The sequence below is a fragment of the Chinchilla lanigera genome, unplaced genomic scaffold (genome assembly GCF_000276665.1).
Source record: "Chinchilla lanigera isolate Chin_1 unplaced genomic scaffold, ChiLan1.0 scaffold00061, whole genome shotgun sequence".
Lineage (NCBI taxonomy): Eukaryota > Metazoa > Chordata > Mammalia > Rodentia > Chinchillidae > Chinchilla > Chinchilla lanigera.
Genome location: NW_004955462.1, coordinates 12,116,198 through 12,125,558, shown reverse-complemented (window position 1 = coordinate 12,125,558; position 9,361 = coordinate 12,116,198).

Here is a 9,361-nt window from a genome sequence, read left to right as displayed (position 1 = left end):
CTAGTACATGTACAGAGAAAAGAACTAGCACTGACTCTGAATAATGACCGCAGTGCAATTCCTACAATGTGTGTGAGCATCGCCATGCCGGGTACTCACTCACACAGTGAACACACTGTCTGCAAAGTCTTAGTAGCACACCTTAGTGTCTTCAAAGGCTAAGTTATGAAAAAAATAATTACTTTATTTGCTAGCTGGGATACTAATCAGACCCTTGGGACACCGCAATGGACACAGCATAGTCTGAGTTCTCCAGAGATTCACAGTTTAAAGGAAAGACAATCACGGGGCAGGTAGTTACAATACATTGTGAAGCCATGCAGCCATTGTAGCCTGAACTCATAAAAGACCGGTGGACTCAGACACAAGCAGTGCTGTGGTGTGTAGCCACCTCCTCAGGACTTCCCTCAGGGAAAGACTCCTTCAGTCCTGTTTTATAGATGCCTACAGGAGGATTAGAAACTATGTTATCTGTTGCCTAGTCTCATGGTGCCAGGTGGAAGTATGGTGCTAGGTGTCAATAGCCCAGTTATAGTCCTCTTTGTACTATAAATTCTGCTCTCCTATAGAAACTGAGGCCCCAGGGCAAGGGTTTTTTGCTTGGCTGTATTTACCTATGCATTTCTGAAATCTTCTTGTCTGTGTTCTTGTGGGCCTATTCTTCAGTAGCTTATGCTGTACTGTAATTCCCATCCAAGGCAAGTCTGTTCCCTTGGTCCTTCTGCCAACAAACAAGCCCATCCTCTACTTTTAGCCCATTGCAGGCTAAGGGCTCCTTGGCTGAAAGTCTTCTGTCAGCCTGAATGGCTAATTGAGACCTCCTTGTGCTGAGCTGGTTGCAGATGGCCATGAATACAACCCTGTTAGACAAGCAGGGAAGGCTAGGCGTCATGAATATTTAATCAGGTATAAGTAAATATTAATGAAACAATTGTATCTTTAAACGGTTAAATTACTTTCCATGCTCCAGTCCATTTTTATGTCACCATGGTACATACACAGACACACACACACAAATTATACATTTTTCATCTGTGCTAGTGATTTCCAATTTGGTTTTCTTAGCGTGAGAATTGCCATTATGCAAAAAACCAAACCTTTCTGAATTCATTGCTGAAGTTAAAAAAGAGTATTCTGTCTTGAAATGTATAGTTCACAACTTGCTGGAATTCCGGTGACATGCCTGAGTCTTGTCTACTCTGATTTCATGGCACAAAGCTATGCATGCCATCAAGAGGCAGGAAACCTTAACTCAAGTTCATGTGTGGTAATTGCTTTATTCTGCATGAACTTGTTCTAATTCCCCCCAAAATAAGACAGAAGCTTAATCTTGCAATATTAATGACTATATTATTTACTATTCTGCAATTATCTGGTAAACTGCTTAGGATGGCTTTGGGTGTATCTTTCTCCTCCTATATGAAGTATAATCTAAATTCACTGTGGTCAGTGAATTCCCTTCAAAACGCTCCCCTCACTTAGAGCACATGTATCCATCACTCTTGTCACTCTCTAAAGCACTTCTGGACGTCTTCATTCATGAGTTTTTTAGCTGTGCTGTTGCAGCTGCCTTGATGTCTTGAATCCATTCAAAATTTTTACCTTTCAGGAGCTTTTTGATTCTGAAGAAGACAGAAGTCACATGGTCCCAGACCTAGAGGAAAAAGTAGAGGAGGGCACATCATAATATTTTTATGAGCTTCCCTTTCCATTGGATGGCACAGTACCACTATATTTTTTTATCATATCTCTTAAAGATACTCATGAAAGAGGACTTGCAGAGCTGCTTCAGAAAGTGGCAAGAATGATTGTGTAAGTGTGTTTGATGCAAGGGGGGTACTTGCAGTGGGATTAGTGGCAATAAGTCCTTTACAAAAAAATTCTTTACTTAAACGCAGTGTATTTTTTGATCACCTCTTGCATTCCCCTTCATTAATTTTCAACAAGACCTCACAAGTTCTGTACTCATATATTTCAATACCATCTTTCTGGAATACTCTTGCTTTACATTTTTGGAAATTTGTTCAATCCAAATTGTCTCTTCAGACTTGTCTTTTGCATTGTTTATATTTTTTTCCCACCATGGAATTAAGTCTTCTTTCTTTAATATTTTTATTTTGTCTGAACCCTACATTTTCATTTGGCTATTTATTTTTTAATTCCTGGATTTCACATCAGCTTTCCATGCCTCTTTGTTCCCTGTCAAATGCTCTTACCTCTGTCTTCATGTCGGGAGTATTTATCTTGCTGTCTCTGGATCACAGCCTCCCAGGTAGTGAGGACCACAGCAGTGTCTCCCTTTAGCTTTTAAGTGCATTGCTCTTTCACCTAAAACTAATTTCCTGATTTTCTTTCCTTGATCAAGTAGCTTAAAGATTTTCTGACCTTTTTCCAGTCCACTGTGTACAGCTATTTTGCTATTGACCACACCCTATTTTCCAGCTCTCATAGGATAATCGAATTACAGGTAAAGAATACTTCCTCAGGGAAATTCAATCTATTTAAAAGCGAATGTTTAATGAATCATTGCATCTCCCCTGAAAACAAAGAATTGTCCCTGAATTCTGTAATCGCATGTTACACCTCATCTAAATTTTACAACAATCCTACCATCAAACTAATATGTACTATATGTATCACTATGTAATAAATATATTTGTAATATATATTCTATGAAGAGTGAGGAAAATATATGGTGAATGTTTAAAATTAAAAAGAAAATATTACGTTACAAGACACAATGCTGTTTACCCCCTCAAAATACCCCTCCTCCATCTTTGCCACTTTCTGAAGCAATTCTGGAAGTCTTCTTTTGTGAGTGTCTTTTATTCACTTATGTTTTTGGTACTAAGGATTGAACCCAGGGCCTTGTGCATGCAAGTCAAGAGTTCTACCACTGAGTTGCATCTCCACCTTCTGTGAGTGCCTTTAAGAGGTGTGGTAAAGAAAATACAGTAAATGCTGCTGTCAGTGACATTCAACATAAAAGCAGGCTTCTGGAAATGTTATGGTTCATGCTCACAAACTTTATTCACCAAATCTGGCACTGTATCACTGGGGCCTTCACCAAAGTTGAAAAAACCATAAAACATAAGTGTTTTGAATGATTTCAGAGACCAAGCTAATCATAATAGCACAACTAAAGACACTCAGGAAACAGAACTTCCAGAACTGCTTCAGAAAGTGGCAAGAACAATGGGATAAGTATGTTCCAAGTAAGGGAAAGTATTTTGAGAGGGATTATTGGCAATATATCTTTTACTGTAACAATTTTTTTAAATGTAAACATTCACTGCAGGTTTGGATTACACCTGGTAGATATAAATCTATAATAAATTGTTACTCCATTTGAGATGTGGTAAACATTGTAGAAAATAGACAGTTACAGACATTTGTATATTTAAGAAGAGGAGGAAAAGCTGCTACCTTGTTTTTCTGCTTATCATGATGAACACAACTCTCCTAACTTCTTTATTACCTTTTGCACCCTTCACTGTCTGAGTTCCCCTGTAGTTCTGTTTTCCAAGCCCTTGCCTAAGCTGAGTCAGTATCGACAGCAACAAAAAGGGAAATCAAACCACTGACTCACTAATTGCTAGTGCACCGAAAGTTGTGTGGTCTGGGATGAGTCACTTGAAAATTCTAGGCCTCATTGTCCTCCTCTTTAAAACTAAAAGAAAAAAAATTCTAAAAGGAGACATGAGCAATGAGGCAGAGATTTAAAAAAAAAAATTTTTTTAAAGTTATAAGACATATTTTTCAAACAGGCTTAGACACAAAACCCTCCATATAAACAGGTAAAGTAGGAGTCCTTTGGTGATGGACAGAGAGCACAGCACGTGGGACAGGCTACTTCACCCACTGTCTGCACCACCTTCGCCCAACTCCTCTGAGAATAGCCACTGGACCACACTCAGCCAACCAAGAGCCAGTTTGGGCAACCTGACTTCTGTAAAAGCAACGAAGCTTGGAAATCATAACATAGAAAGGTTCTTTTAGAGCACAATCCCCAGCAAGTTATTTCTAGAATGACCAAATCTTTCCTCTTGAATAGGACAGCATCTCTGAGTCACTATACCTTCAATTCTGAGTGATGGGTCATCTCCCAGTAGCATCTGACATCCACCTTGTGCCGTTTCTCTCTTTCTCTCCTCTGACCCTTTTCACAAACTTCACTGCTCCACATTAACTCTGTGGCACGCCTGTGCCTCTTGCTTTTATACCCTGGAAGTCTCAGTCACAGGACCTTAAAAGGAAACTGTATTTGATTTTAGAGATGCAGGAGGAAAATAATTTTATTAAATAAGCTCTGTCCCATCCTTTAATACAATAAAAATTATTTAATACTTGCAAGAGAATATTAAGAGTAATTATCTCCTAAAGTATTTATTTGATCAGTGTGAGTGAAAACAGCATCTTGGCTGTGCTTTGCATTAGTACTTTAAAATCTTTTGCATCAAGATGAGTTTAAGAATCATCTATGGTGTCACACTCTTATGGGATAGGACAAAAGCAGTGTTCTGGTTATTTAACATTCATGTATTGAACCGCCAGGCCAAGTAAGGTGATCCAAATTAATAAAACATAGTCCCTGAACACAAGGATCTATCACTTTATATGGCAATACAAGACATATAAATATCCAATTATTGTGACTATCACAATAGTATACAAACAAATCTACTACTGGGGAGGTAAAGAATGAAGAAATTCATTTTGGCTTATTGAGAAAAAGTAGCATCCAAAGAAGCTTCCTGGAAGAGGTGACACTAGAGCCCGGAAAAATAGGTAGTATTTCCCCAGCATGTTCTTGGCAAGGAGAGCAGTGTATCAAAGGGCAGAGAATTCAAGGGAAAGAAGCAAGATTATGGATTAAGGCTTGAATTCAAAGTGCAGAGTATACAGCATGCATTCATGATCAACAAGGAAAACAATATATGGGTGGGTTGTGAAAATATATCTTACCTAATTCTATTCTACAACCAATATGGAAGATTCTTTTTCCAAAAGATAGGGTCTCATTAAGTAGTCCCTGGCCTTGAACTCAATTTGTGGCCCAGCCTGGCCTCAAACCCATGCCTATCCTCCTTCCTCAGCCTCTCAAGTGCTCCGATAAGATGTTTCAGATAATAACATGTATTTGTTCTAGAAACATATTAGACCTATGAAGAAAAGGTGGTAGAAGAAAACCCTAGTATATTAGCTTGGAGGACTGGGTAGATGGTGATGCCATCAGAGACTAAGAAATCCAAAAGAGAAAAGCAATTTTTGTAGGAAACTATGAGGAATACAGCGGAGAAAAGTGTAAGAAAAGTAACGAAGTTGTCTTTCTTTTTTTTTTTTTTTTTTTGGTTTTTTTCTCCGGTACCGGGAACCGAACTCACGACCTTGCGCTTGCCAGGCAGGCGCTCTTGCCGCTGAGCTAAATCCCCAGCCCCAGCTAAATCCCCAGCCCCTTGTCTTTCAATGTATGTTTTAGAATACCTGGAGTATATTTAGGCTGTGATGTGCACAAGTCCTTGTTCATACCTTCTTGAATATGTCTGGACATAGTTAAGCAACACCCAAAGGAAGTGGGATCAAGATTGGAGGGAAGACCACAGGGAGCTCAAAGTTTGGCAAACTGGGCCAAAGTGCACAACAGGAACCCCACTGCAAGACTGAGGCATAATGTTCTCTGCATGAAAGCAAGATTAACCTTGGAATCTGTGGTGTGCACAGCAGTGAAGTAGCAAGAACTGGAGAGAATATCGAAAAGCAGGGCCTACCAAGGGACTGGAAGGCAGAATGAGACACCTTATGTACTTTATAGGATAATCCTGAGAATTAAGTGAGATGAGAAAAATCAGGTGCTTGGCACAAACCTGCTCAATTACATATGACTTAATCTCACCTTTCTAAATATTCACTGTAGACCTCAAAAAAAAAAAAAAAAACCTACACGTAATCGTACATCACTTTTATTATATAAGCATTTGCACTTTCTATTAAGTACAAAGTTATTTTGTATAATCCTCTTCCCTTCAAAGTTGTGCATTAAAGCCCAAATTTGTCATTGGAGGCCATGCCCTGAAATGTGCTGTGTGGTCATCTCCTGTGACAGTCCTGCTGGTACCCACTGCCTCATCTTCTGTACTACCAACTTTCTCACTCTCATTTTGAGAAGAACCTCCAACTTGTTCACAGGTGTTAGATCCTTTTCACTGCATAATTTATTACAAAATTAAACTCTTCCTCTTAAAATTTACTTAATTAAAAGATTATTTAGAATCTTTTTTTCATAAGTACTTAATATCACTGTATTATGCCAACATTCTGTCACATTCAGAATAGAAAGAAAAAAATATGAAATGTCTCAATGCAATTTGATTTTCACAGGGAAATGGAAATTCAAAATTAAGTGCTAAAAAAGTGAAAAGGTCCTCTGAGAGAAATCTAGTAGTAAAAAAAAAGTGAGAGGAGCTAAGGAAATGACATACTCATAATCCATTTCAAGGTGCACATGATGGTGCATGCCTAGAATTCCGGCACTCTAAGAGGCTACCACAGGAGGATCACAAATTCAAGCCCAGCCCAGGCAACTTAGTGATTTAGGGAGATCTTGTCTCACAATAAAAACTTAAAAAGAACCCGGGGATAGCGCTCATTGCAAAGCAGCTGGGTTCAATCCTCAGTACCACAAAATAAAGAAACAAAAATAACGCATTTTATTCCTGAGCAGAGTAGATACTTTGATGAATTAAAAATAGAAAGCACTACTCATGAGCACTGTGTAAGGTTCTTTTTCAGAACTACTGTTGACACCACGCTAGTATATTTGCTTGTTTTGTGCACTTTAAAGTTCACTCAGAAATGTACTGTTGGAAAAACTAGTTTGAGTCTAATGAGATACATCATATGAAGAGAAAACAAATGTGAACTGTTTTCTTCTATTGAACTCATACACTCACAGAGCACTCCTGTGATGAGATGTGGGAGGAGGTCTCTCCACACAGCAAGCAGCTCTCTAGTGGACACCAGTTGGGCCTCCTGTAATTCAGTTTGATCCTGAACTATCCGCCTGGAGATAAAGTCAAATCCAGCCGGCTACAGTTGCAGTGCCACCCGAGTACTTCATGCAGATGCCGACTGGAAATAATGTCACCTGTGCTTCTGGCAGACCCACTACAAATCCAGTATTCCACTGCCCTTGCCTTGGGTTGGACTAATCTGCTGGAGTGATTCACAGGACTACAGGAAATATACAGATGAGAAGCCAGATGGGAGAGATGCACAGGTTGATGTATGAGGCCGGGGTGTTGTGGCATTTCTCTCCTTCTCCAGGTGGGTCCCATTTCTCATTTCCCCACATGCCCAGCACCCTGAGGCTCATCAGTATGCATGGGCCAAGAGTTCTGTACAGGCTGACCTCATCAAATACATTTCATGCTGTACCATACTCATAGAACACTATGATTTATAAGTAAGGAGATGTAACCCTTCTAAAAAACCACTACTGGGGCTGGGGATTTAGCTCAGCGGCAAAAAGCACCTGCCGGACAAGAGCAAGGTCGTGAGTTCGGTTCCCGGTACTGGAGAAAAACCCCAAAAATAATAAATAAATAAATAAATAAATAAATAAATAAAAATAAATAAATAAATAAAAAACCACTACTTCCATCCTAACATTGCACCTTACCTATGTTCACTCTACACACATGTGGATCAATAATAAACATAAATAATCTGATCCCCAATGTTTTGAGATACATTTCTAAGTGGATTATGAGTTCAAGATATGGTTCATACAATTATGTAAGTAGATAGAATGATATAAAAATGTTTTATCCTAAAATTCATAGTATTAGTCAAGAGCATAATAAAAACACAACTGTTTTCCTCATTTTGTAGAATCATCAGTGTGTTACACTGCTCTCCCCTTTTAATACAGGGAAAGAGATGTGCAGAAATCATATGACATCCTAAAGACCATATCAGTCTTCACCTGCCTGATCCAATACTGTCTAGTACTTGGAAGAATAAATACTTGGCATCATTTTCTTCCCTCCTCCCCCAACCTCCTTCTTTTCTTTTTTTAGTTTCTTCCTTATGCTCTTCCTCCTTCTCTTTCTTCCTCTCTCTCCGTCTCACTCTCTCCCTCACTCCTTTCCCTCTGTCCCTCCCATACTGAGAAGAGAAAGTGATGACTTCTGTACTGTAACACTCAAATCATTTCCTAAAATTATGTTGTGATTTATAGAATTGCCAAGCTAATTGGATTTTGACTCTTCCTAAGTTACTTTTAGGAATCCAGGCTCTTGGTCACAGTTGAAATAGGTGGACTCTAGAACTACAACTCAGATATATACATGACATCATAACACCAAATCATTGATAGTTATTCTTTAGTTTATTGATAGTTATTCTTTAGTTTATTAACAATAGGTTTATTGGCCTTATAGAAAAAGCAACAGATACATCTATAAAATGCATTCAAAGTCACTCAGTGAATTAAACTAAATAGGACAATGGCTGTGTTTATGGGATGAAAGCAATACCAGATCCTCAAATGATAAATTTTTGTCTGCCTTCAAAAAGCATGACAGCTAGGTTTATTCAACTCTTCCTGTACATGGAAAATAGTCTTCCTAAAAATAGAAAATAAACCCATATGTGGTTTAATTTCTATATACATCACCCATCCTGATAAATGAATCAGAATTATTTTAAGCTTAACATTTAAAAGAAACAGTACAATGACAGTGTTTATTAGCAGGAACAGTAAACTTCATAAGACTGGATGATCAAAAGCTAAATTTAAAAAACCGATTATTATTTGAATTGGCCTTGAAAGAAGAATTGCTTTGGCACATAGTATAAGAATAAGAACTGAGTACAAATGTGCAGAGTTTAACTGATGGTGTATAAAATTCACTAAAAGAAGAAATGTCAGGGAGTTGGACAACGTCTAGGGAGGCACTTTAATGGCCTGGACCTGATAACAGCCACTGTAATGACACACCTGGCAGTAACACAAGCAGGCTATAATAGGCAGTAGAGTAGGATCAAGAAGGGTGAGGTATGCAGACCTCGAGAAAACATGCCTTAAATTCACCTGGAACCAGAAGAGACCCAGAATAACAAAAGCAATCCTGGGCAACAAGGACAACTCAGGTGGAATCACAATCCCTGACCTGAAATTATACTGCAAAGCTACTGTCATAAAATCAACCTGGTACTGGCTAAAAAACAGACTGGAGGATCAATGGAACAGACTGGAAGAAACAGACACAACTGCAAACACACTCAGGCAAGTAATCTTTCATAAAGGGGCCAAACAAACTCACTGGAAGAACGATAGTTTCTTTAATAAATGGTGCTG